The sequence below is a fragment of the Echinops telfairi genome, unplaced genomic scaffold, assembly GCF_000313985.2.
Source record: "Echinops telfairi isolate 266 unplaced genomic scaffold, ASM31398v2 ScPeMD7_19;HRSCAF=73, whole genome shotgun sequence".
NCBI lineage: Eukaryota > Metazoa > Chordata > Mammalia > Afrosoricida > Tenrecidae > Echinops > Echinops telfairi.
In genome coordinates, this window is record NW_022103916.1 from 1,888,444 (window position 1) to 1,900,334 (window position 11,891).

General features: G+C 39.9%; 1 protein-coding gene across 4 annotated transcripts in view; it reads right to left on the reverse strand.

Moving 5' to 3' along the window:
• The window catches only part of GPR173 (G protein-coupled receptor 173), a 48,186-nt gene that overhangs the window by 5,896 nt on the left and 30,399 nt on the right, over window positions 1-11,891 (reverse strand). Inside the window, exon 2 of one of the 4 annotated variants that reach the window (XM_045288301.1) lies at window positions 1,020-1,112. The exons of the other annotated variants lie outside the window; for them this stretch is intronic. The gene's annotated coding sequence lies outside the window, so the exon portion shown is untranslated. The remainder of the gene's footprint in view (window positions 1-1,019; window positions 1,113-11,891) is intronic. 4 annotated transcript variants of the gene reach the window in all.

Consider the following 11,891-nt stretch of genomic DNA (forward strand, 5'->3'; position numbering starts at 1 on the left):
TGAGGACAACGAATGTACAAATGTGTTTTACACAACTGATGTATGTATGGATTGTGATAATTGTATGAGCCCCTAATAAAACGATTAATTTTTTTTAAATATCTGCCTTGTCGAGCTTATATTCTAGGTAATAAAGAGGAGGCATAGATAATGTATGTCAGAGAATGATAAGTCTCCAAGAATAAAAGCAAAGCCTGGAAGGGAGCTAGGAAATGATTGGGGTGGAAATGGTGTTGCAATTTTAGATAGGAGTGGATAGAGAAGACTTCAGAGAGGAAGTGTCATCTTCGCAAAGGCCTCAAGAAGAGAGTGCGGAAGTTGTGTGTCTTACCTAAGGGAAGAAACGTTCAGGCAGAGGGAATGAGCAAAAGCCCTGAGGTGGGACTATAGGTATATGGTGCATCTGAGAAAGAGCCAGCGGGCCAGTGTGAATGGAACAGAATGAGTGAGGGGAGAAATAGTGGTGGGGCTAAGGTCAGAGCAGTGATGAAGCCAGCTCATGGAAGCCATAGGCAAGACTTTGATTTTTACTCTGACTGAGATGGGAGTCACAGGATTTTGAGTAGAGGAGCAACAGGATCTGACTCAGAATTTAACAGAATCCTGTATGTTGCTGTGAGAACAGATCATGTGGGATGATAGAATTAGAGAGATTGCTTAGGAGGCTCCAATAGTAATGCAGTTCAGAGATAATAGAACTCTACATCTCTTTCCCTGCTTTATTTTTTTTTGTCAGAGAATTTATACTTCTAACTCACAATATAATTTACTTTTTAAAAATTTGGTCTACTGCCTGCCTCCCTTGATTAGAATGAAAGGGTTTATAGAGTCAGTCACTCACACAGCATATAGTGGGGGTCTCAGTAAAAATGTCATATTAATTTATTGTGAGACCAAAAGAGCTGGTGGGCCAGAGAGAGCTTTCTGAAGGCTCTGTAGGCCCTGACTGAAAAAGAGGCCTGGGGTGTGCCTTTGGCAGTGAGAATGGCACATGTACTCTGCAAAGATTTGATAAATACCTGAGGAGAGGGCTCTCCTGAGCAGAATGGCAGCCACAGCTTGGGCCCATCTGAGGCTAAGGGAGTTTGGCCTTGTATGTTATGCACAGATACCTAAAACCAAAAACGGTTGCCATCAATTCAAGACTACTGTATAGGTGCTATTTTCATACGCTTTTTGCCTTTGCGAATGAATACACTTACATTAATGAAAGTTTTGCCCTATCTCCAGCCCTCATTCTAAGTGTAAATAGTGTCCAGCCACCTAAATTGTTAATCTGTATTTTGGTCTAAAAACTGTCTTATACATTTATGTTTTCTTTTTCTCAACTCTTTCCCTGCCATCGAGTCAATTACGACTGGTAATGCACTACGGAACAGGGTAGAACTGCTCCTGTGGATCTTGGAAATTGTATCTCTTTACTGGAGTAGAAAGACTCATCTTTCTCCTGAGGAGTGGCTGATGATTTTGAACCACTGACTTTACTGTTATCAGTCCAGCATGGAAGCTACGACAATGTTTAAAATTCTAAATCAGGATCTAAATTAATGGCAATATTAATATTGAACTCCCCCTTCCCCCCACCGGGAGATAGTTTATAATGTCCTTCAATAAAACAACAACAATACCTTTCAAGTGAACCAGAAACATATAAAAACCATAGATATAGTGGTAGATGTTGGGCTCATACTTAAATGTGGCCCCAATCTAAGAACAATTAGTTTTTATGACATGGCCCTGATCAAAACCTATCCCTGTGAAGTGATCACTGAAGATAGGGGTGCTGTAGCAAATCAGGGAGAAGAAAGAAGATAATGCCTGCCTCTTAGAAAGGATAGCATCTCAAGTCTTAAAGGCTTGTCTTCAACAAGCAGCCATGTAAAATGAGGTATCAGCTAAGTCCACATGGAAGAAGTACACCACCAGCATGTGTGATACAAGAATTGTAAACCGTAAAATCCAAACCCAGAGGATGGAATGGTATTAGAGCTTAAATTCTGAATACCTGGTTTACAGAAGGCTGTGGTGGATGACCGTGAAAGCACAAAAACCATTTGCAGTGTCCCCCAAATGTATTAAGCATCTGATGAATTTCCTCTGACTATGGAATAAGATGGGAAAGCTCTTGCTACCAAACAGAGAACATTGCAGGGGGGATGACTCCAATTGCAGTTAGGTCAAACTGTGACACCTTGTCAATGATCTCTCTCTCGACTCAAAGTAGAGTTGCTCCAGTTTCGATTGAGGTTTTTCTTTGTTTCATTGTGTCATTGCTTTGGGGCCATTTGTTTTTATTTTGCCTTGAGTTTGTATGATTTTCTGTATACAAAGCCTAGATTTGGTAAACCTATAGAGACAGCAACTGGATCAATAGATTCAAAGGGACCTGGCAGGGAAGGCTGGCAGGAAATGGAAAGCAAACAACAAAGACTACAAGGAAGAAGACCTGGCCTGGAATTGACTGTGGTGATGGCTGCACAGATCTTATGAATGTGATTGAACTATTAAAATGTATGATCTGTGATTTATATATCTGTGAAGTTGTTTAAAATAAACTAATTTTTAAAAATGTAAAACAAACAAACAAAAAGCCCCGTTAAAATGTGGTTGATTCTAACTCCTAGCGACCTAGTCGGACACAGTAGAACTACCATATAGGGTTTCCAAGGTTGTAATCTTTATGAAAGCAAACCGCCACATCTTTCTCCCACAGGGAGGCTGGTGGGTTCCAACCAAATTGTGTTAGTCTGGGTTGTCACTTGAAGGCTCACCATTTCCACTTCACTTCCAACAGTTTCGGTGCCTCTCTCCACTTCTTTCTCTGCTCTATGCTCTCTGCAGTCTGGATCTCAACCTCAGAATGATCATTTGTGTTCTTTTCCAAATCTGAAATTCACTGCATTTCATGGGTGCCCTCACCTACTTCTTTTGTATATGATCCTTTGACCTTGGGATGCATGGAGAAGGTGGGGTACGAGAAAGAAAGAAGTTCCACACAGGTACAAGGTAGAGCTGGAAGGGTTAGCAGCTGAATGCTTAACCCAATAATACCTGAATTTTTAATTTCAGGAAATTTTTTTTTGTTTTTGTTCTTTACTTTCATAGTTAGCAATATCTATCACAAGGAAAATATATTGAAAATATATAAAATTTGCAATATTTTAAACATGCAACCAAATTGTCACATTCGTCCATGGATTTATAATAAATGTTATAATTAAATGTTATGAAAATGTCGCGCTCGGCGTTATAGGGTTAACTACTACAGAAATATATACACACTCACAGATGCACAAAGACACACATCCTACTTCTATGGTGAGTGACGGCCACCAGTTCCCACATAGATACACTGGTATATGTGTGTGTAGATCCTTTCTGGAGACATTATCCACCATTTTCCTTTCCAGAAAAATAGAACCCACAATTTGGTGGGTTCCAACCAAATTGTGTTAGTCTGGGTTGTCACTTGAAGGCTCACCATTTTCACAAGCAATTTTGAAAGAATGTCCATTTAGTGCCTTAACCTCAAAGAAGTAGGAAATAAAATGCAAGGGATTTATAAGAAAAATAATTCATATTGGAATAAGTAAGATATGTCAATAAAATACTATATTAAAAATAATTTACATTCAAATATGTAAATTTACCATGGCCAATTTATCCTACGATGGTGGCTTACATGTTGCTGTGATGGTAGAAGTTCAGATACCAGTATTTCCAATACTAGCTGCATCACCCATGTGGGCAGATTTCAATGGACCATTCAGACTCAGGCTATAAGAAGGAAGAGGGGTTCATGTCAGAAAAATTTAACCATTGTAAACCCTATGAATAGAAGCAGAACAGTGCCTGATATAGTGCCAGGTGGTCATTTTGAATAAGACAATCATATAGTGCACTGTGGTGGGAATGAAAATGATAGGTCTATTCAAGATCTATCCTGAAGTACAAAGCTATAAAGTAGACTAGTTAATAGGACTATTATTCAAATTTGCCCACCAACCACTAATGCCAAAGAAGAGGAAATTAAAGATTATTACCCAGTTTGAAGTTTGAAATTGATCAAATACACAATCAAAATGCATCAATACTTATTGGTGATTGGAATGTGAAAGTTGGAACTAAAGAACGACTAGCAGTTGGAAATATATAGCCTTGGTGATAGCAACAACACTGGAAATCATATGGCAGAATTTTGCTTACAAATAAGTACAAGTTGAAGCTGCATTCATTTGCTGAAATATTTCAATTGGTACTCTGTCAATTTATGGAGGTTTGCTTTTAGCAAATGTTTTCAGTGCAGTTTGAACTTCTTCCTTCAATACATCATATGATACCTCCTGAAATGGTTGAACATTGACCAATTCTTTTTGGTACTCAAAAAACCTCAAGCCAAACTCATTGTCATGGAGTTAATGCTGACTCAGAGTGACCTATAAGAGACAGCAGAACTGCCCCTTTAGGTTTCTAAGACAGACAGCTTCATCATTCCTCCGCCATGGTACAAACTGCTTGCCTTGCAGTTAGTAGATCATTGCACAATCCACCATATCACCAAAGCTCCTCATTTTGGTCCCAAGCCAAAAACCAAACAAACTTGCTAACATCAAGTCCATGCTGACTCATAGCTACCCTATAGGATAGGGTAGAACTGCCCCATTGAATTTCTGAGACTGTAACTCTTTATGGGAGTAGAAAGCACCATCTTTCTCCTGAAGAGCAGCTGGTGGTTTTGAACTTCTGACTTTGCAGTTAGCAGCCCAATGTGTAACCATTATGCCACCAAGACTCCTTTTTTTGGGTACGGTGATTGATTATTGATTATTCCTTCTATCTTCTTTTGATAAAATACTGCATCGTTCAGTATTTTACCCATAAAATCTTTTTAAAAAAATCATTTTATTGGGGGCTCATACAATTCTTATCACAATCCATACATTCATCCATTGTGTCAAGCACATATGTACATTTGTTGCCATCATCATTCTCAAAACATTTGCCTTTTACTTGAGCCCTTAATATCGGCTCCTCATTTCCCCCCGTCTCCCCGCCCCCATGAACCTTTCATAATTCATAAATTATTATTATTTTGTCATATGTTACACTGTCTGACGTCTCCCCTCATCCTCTTCCCTGCTGTCCACCCCCCAGGGAGGAGGTTATATGTAGATTCTTGTAATCGGTTCCCCTTTCCACCCCACATTCCCTCCACCCTCCAGGCATTGCCACTCTCACTATCTGGTCCTGGAGGGATCATCTGTCCTGGATTCCCTGTGCTTCTAATTGCTATCTGTACCAATGTACATCCTCTGGTATACCCAGATTTGTAAGGTAGAATTGGGATCATGGTAGTGGGGGTGGGGCAGGAAGGAAGCATTTAAGAACTAGAGGAAAGTTATATGTTTCATCATTGCTACCCTGCACCCTGACTGGCTCATCTCCTCCCCACAACCCTTCAGTAAGGGGGTGTCCAGTTGCCTACCGATGGCCTTTGAGTCTCCACTCTGCACTCACCCTCATTTACAATGATATCAATTTTTGTTCTTTGATGCTTGATAGCTGATCCCTTCAACAGCTTATGGTCACACAGGCTGGTGTGCTTCTTCCATGTGGGCTTTGTTGCTTCTGAGCTAGATGGCCACTTGTTTCATAAAATCTTTTAGTATTTGTGCTAATCCGGGTAGACTAGAGAAACAAATCCATAGAAACTCTTATGTAAATAAGAAAGAGATTTATCAGTAGAGAGGTCTGAGGGTGGGCCAAAATCCCAACTATGTGGACAGTCACCCCTTCCCCCAGAAGAATTTACTTCAGAGGACAGCACTGAAGCTACAGCTCAGGGAGAGGGACATGTCTGATCAGAGCACACGGGAGCAAATGAAGGGGGAGGAAAAGAGAATGGAGCACATCCTGGCCCACCAAGCCTTGATGATGATATCCTTGCTCAGAGCAGCCAATGCACAGGGAGGACCATAGGGCTGGCGCCATTATGAGACATGACATCCCTCACTGGCCCAAAGCCCTACAAGAGACATCACCGCAGACACAGTTGGGAATTGTGCCCAATCTGACCCCCACCACACTGAGGCAAAACACTAAGGGTGTGCAACAGAACAGCAAGGAAAGCAGAGCAAGGAAGTCCTGAGGGAGTACCAAAAATAGACTTTGGGGGCCAGGGCGTGGCACCCCATCAGACTCCACAGGAAAACACTCCTAAAGGTCAACAAACAGACCTTGAACTATTTACAGGCTTTTCTTTTCTTTTTTTTTTTTTGGCATTGGCTTTTTGTTGCTGTTGTTTTGTTTTGTTTTGTTGCTTTGTTTAGCTCTGTCTTGTTTTGGTGCATATTGTTATCTCTGCAGGTCTATCTAGATAAGATAGGCTGGATAAACAATCTGGAGGAGAAAACAATGAGGCGGATGGTGGGGAGGGTGATATGGGAGAGGGGGAGGTGGAGTAAAGGAAATAGTGTCAACAAACCCAGGGACAAGGAAACAACAAGTGATCCAAAACCAGTGTCGAGGAGGGTGTAAGAGGCCTAGAGGGCTTGATCAAGGGCAATGTAACCAAGAGGAATTACTGAAATCCAAATGAAGGCTGAGCATGATAGTGGGACAAGAGGTAAGTAAAAGGAAATAGAGGAAAGAACTAGGAGGCAAAGGGCATTTATAGAGGTCTAAATACATGCATGTGCATATGTAAATACATTTATATATGATGATGGGGAAATAGATCTATGTGCATATATTTATAGGTTTAGTATTAAGGGAGCATTGGGCCTCCACTCAAGTACTCTCTCAATGCAAGAACACTTTATTCTATTAAACTGTCATTCCATGATGCTCACCTTCCTTATGTGATTGCTGAAGACAAATATGTGCATAAGAAAATGTGGTGAAGAAAGCTGATGGTGCCCGGCTGTCAAAAGATATAGCATCTAGGGTCTTAAACACTTGGAGATAAACAAGTGGCCATCGACCTCAGAAGCAAAAAATCCCACATGGAAGAAGCACACCAGCACATGTGACCACAAGGTGTCGAAGGAATCAGGTATCAGGCATCAAAGAACAAAAAGTTGTATCATTGTGAATGAGGGGGAGTGCGGAGTGGGGACACAAAGCCCATCTGCAGGAAACTGGATATCCCCTTACAGAAGGGTCGCGGGGAGGAGACGAACCAGTCAGGGTGCTACGTAGCAACGATGAAACATAGAACTTTCCTCTAGTTCTTTAATGATTCCTCCCCACCATCCACCCCCCCCCCACACACACACACTATCATGATTCCAATTCTATCTTACAAACCTGGCTAGAATAGAGGATGTACAGTGGTACAGATAGGAGCTGGAAACACAAGGAATCCAGGACAAATGATCCCTTCAGGACCAGTGGTGAGAGTGACGATACCTGGAGGGTGGAGGGAAGGTGGGGTAGAAAGGGGGAAATGATTACAAGGATCTACATATAACCTCCTCCCTGAGGGATGGACAACAGAAAAGTGGATGAAGGGAGATGTCGAACAGTGTAAGACATGCCAAATAATAATAATTTATAAATTATCAAGAGTTCATGAGGGAGGGGTTGGGGAGGGAGGGGAACAAATGAGGAGCTGAAACCAAGGGCTCACGTAGAAAGCAAATGTTTTGAGAATGATGAGGGCAACAAATGTACAAATGTGCTTTAAAAAAAGATGTATGATGAGGGTAAAAAACGTACAAATGTGCTTGACACAATATAGGTATGTATGGATTGTATTAAGAGTTGTACGAACCCCCAATAAAATTATTTTTTTAAAAAGGCAGACATTTTACTAGTTAATCGACATTAGGGTTTGATTTTAAGACGACTACAGAGGATGTTTTCTTTTTTGTTTGTTTGTTTTTGGGGTTTTTGTTTTCCGAGGATGTTTTCGGTTTAAAGATTATCTCGGGAAATAGTTTCAGGGCATTCATCCAGACTTCATGGCTCCAGAAATCTGGGTTTCATAAGCATTTGAAATTTTGTTTTGTTATTTTCTCTGTTTTGATCAGGATTCTTCTATGGAATCTTTGATCAAAATATTAAATATTGATTATTCAATCCTCATAGCCAACCACCATTTAATTCTTTGGTGTCATGGCAATGTAGGCAGTTTTTCATGGAGGCTATTCATTTCACATTCCATTTGCTCCTCCAACTCCCAGTTCTTCCTCTTCCGGTGCTCCAGGTGAATAGAGGATAATTCTTATACCTTGAAAGTGCCTTTGCAAGCTTTTAAGATCCCAGGTTCTATCCAACAGGTAGACTAGAAACACTAAATATATTATTCGGTCAATTAACTGGAGGTCCCATGAATTCTTGCCCCTAACCTTCCAAACATCTAAGTAGTCTCAGCAGCTACTTCTTTTTTGATCATTGCTGTAAATATATTTATCACAAAACTTTTACCAGTTCAAACTTTTACATGTGTATAACTTATTAATAGTAACTACATAAATATGTTGTGTAACATTGCCCTTAATAAATGTGGTTTCTCTGACACTATATATTGAATCTCAGTACTTCATAAGAAATAACCTCCTTTCCTTCTCCCTCCTGCCTCTACTAACCACTAATTAAACTTTAGTCTCTATACATGTTCCTGTCATTGTCTTTTTATATAATTGAGGTCATATAATATTTGTCTTTTGTGATTGACTTATTTCATTCAGCATAATGCCTTCCAGCCTCATCTCTATTGTAGCATGTATCATTTTTCTGTGAGTGATTATTGTTTCACTGTACCACATTTTGTTATCTATTTCTTTTATTTCATGGGAAATTAGATTGTTTCCATCTTTTCTGTGAATACACTTGTTGTCATATTTTCCTATAGATAATTACTGCAATTATATTACATTTAGTCTTAACAACTTTTTTAAAATGTGGTTTGGGTGAAAGTGTACAGTGCCAATTAGCTTTCCATTAAAAAAATTTTACACTTTAATTTCATGTCTGTAACTTTGTCGTACAGTGGTGGCTTGTGTGTTGCTATGCTGTTAAAAGCTATGTAGCCAGTATTTCAAATGCCAGCAAGATCACCCAAAGTGAACAGATTATACCAGAGTGTCTAGACACAAGGAAGGAAAAGGCTGCCCACATCTGAGAAATTAACCACAGAAAACCTTTGGGACAGAATGGAAGCATTGTCAGATACTGAAATAACTCAGGAAAAGAAGCAGAATATTGTTGGAGATAATGCCTACTAAGTGTGAATCTAGGAAAACTGGAAACTGTAAAAAATGAAGTGAAGTGCATAAAGATTGACATTATAGGCATCAGTGAGCTGAAATGGACTGGTATGGGCCATTTTGAATTTTAAAAATCATGGTTTACTATGGTGGGAATGAAACAATCAAGAGGAGTGGTGTTGGATCCATCATCAAAAAGGAACCGCCTTGCTAACATGCAGACTGCATTGGAAAGAGGATGTCGCATTGGCAGTTAGGTTAAGATATACTGCCCTATCATTTGATCTCCTTTATTTTTTCTAGTTTTCAGTATTTTCTGCTTTCTTTTCCATTGGGGTTTCTAGATGGTTTACTTTGCCATTCCTGTTAGTTTTTTATTAGTTTAAAAATATTTTTATGTATATGAAATCCAGGACAGTTAACGGGACATTAACTGGATTAATAGCCCCTTGGGATATGGCAACAGAGGTTGAGGGGAAATGAGGAGCTAATAACAATAAGTATACAATTGAAGGAAATGTTCTAAAATGGATTGTGGTGATGATTGTACAACTCTTCTTGATGTGTTTGAATCATTGCATTGAATGATGTATGCACTATATGCCAATTAAATTGTTGGGGGCGGGGGAGTTACAGTCTCAGAAACACATAGGGGCAGTTATACCCTGTCCTATAAGGTCACTATGAGTCGCTATTTATTTGATGGCAGTGAGTTTTTTTGTTTTGTTTTAATCCATGTCTTCATAACTCTCATCAAATGATTAAGTGAAATCATGTAAATAGGTGTGTGAAAAACGAATAGGAAAAAAAAACTAATAAGGAGGACTGGTCAGTTTTAACTGTCACTCTCCTGTGTATAAGAGAACCATTTCAGAATCAGAGACAGAGAAAATTCCTGGAACCATCAAGGAAGAAGACTCACCAGTGGAGCATGTTTGAAATCCTTGCTTGAAGTGACAGAGGGAGCAGACCAGAAGCTGAGGCAAGGAGACCGTGAGGCACAGCAAAAGTGCAGTGCTGAAACTATGAGATTCCTGGTCCACCAAAGCATAGACCAAGGGACCATGTGGATAAGAGGCTCAGAACCAGAAAAAGAGACTTGACTGCTGGCTGAGGAGAGTTGCTACTGTGGACCAATGACTGTATCCTTATTGTTTTCTGATCCTGATCTGTCAATTTCCCAAATAAACCCCCATGATTGAGAAAAAAGTACAATTCAAGATCTATCTTGAAGTACACTGCTGTCTGTGATAAGATGTGGTAGTTACCTAATCTGGTGTCATTTTGAGGATTAAGAGTGTAGGGGTGGAGTCTAGCTTGTCAATCAGGATATAGAAATGAGGCCTCTGTGGGGGCACGGCCTTCTCCGGAGGATTCTGGGAACTCCTGTATTTACTCCTTGGAGGCAGGAGTGAGCACTCTCTGCTCACTCCCTGCTAGACATCCATGTTGAGAAGACACATGGAGACAGGCTGATAGCTGGAGAAGCCAAGTGGAGACCCCTTCCAGTGCTGAGATCCTTACACCACCACTGAATCCACAAGACTTCCACCCACTGACCTGTGATCTTCCTGCACTCAGCATCATTGCATGTGTTTTGTGAGTCTGAAGAGGACTTTATAGATTGGTATGAGACATATGAGCTAATATCGGACTTATGGACTTGACCTGGACTAGGCTGGGATGGTTTCTCAATATTCAATTGCTCTTGTATATAAAGCTCTTTCTTATACACATATGAGTGTCTATGAATTTTTTCTCTAGTCTACCCAGACTAACACAAAGGATTATATCTCTATTCAAGGAAATCAATCAACACACCTATTATTCAAATTTATCCACCAATTATCAAAACTAGTGATGAAGAAGGTGAAGAATTCTACCAATGTCTTCAGTCTGAAATTGATGAAATGTGCAATCAATGCGCATTGATAATTATTGAAAATGAAATGTTAGAGTTGGAAACAAAGCGGAAGGAACAGTAGTTGGAAATATGGCTTTGGTAATAGAAATGAACCCGAGATGGCAAGATAGAATTTTGCAAGACCAATGACTTCTTAGTTGCAAATACCCTTTTACAATAACACAAAAGGTTATTGGACTTCCCCAGATGGAGTACAGAGGAGTCAAATTGACTATATCTGTGGGAAGAGATGATGGAGAAGCTCAATGTCAGCAGCTAAAACCAGGACAGGGGCTGACTGGTACAGATCATCAATTGATCACATGCAAGTTCAGGTTGAAGCTGAAGAAAATCGAAACAAGTCTACAGAGCCAAAATACAACCCTGAGTTGTATTTTTGGTATCATGGGATACCACATGAATTTTGAGAACATCTCAAGAACAGATTTGACACCCTGAACACTAATGACAGAAGACCCGATGAACTGTGGGAGGACATCAAGGACATTGCTATCTTACATGAAGAGCAAAGGGTCTTCAAAAAGACAAGAAGGGAAGAAAAAACTGCATGGCTGTCAGAAGAGACTCTGAAACTTGCTCTTAATCATAGAGCAGCTAATGGATGTAGAAGAAATGATGAAGTCAAAGAGCTGAACATAAAATTTCCAAGGGCATCTGAACAGACAAAGTAAAATATGATAATGAACTGTGCAAAGACCTAGAGTTAGAAAACCAAAGAGGAAGAGCATACTCAGTATATATTAAATTGAGAGAGC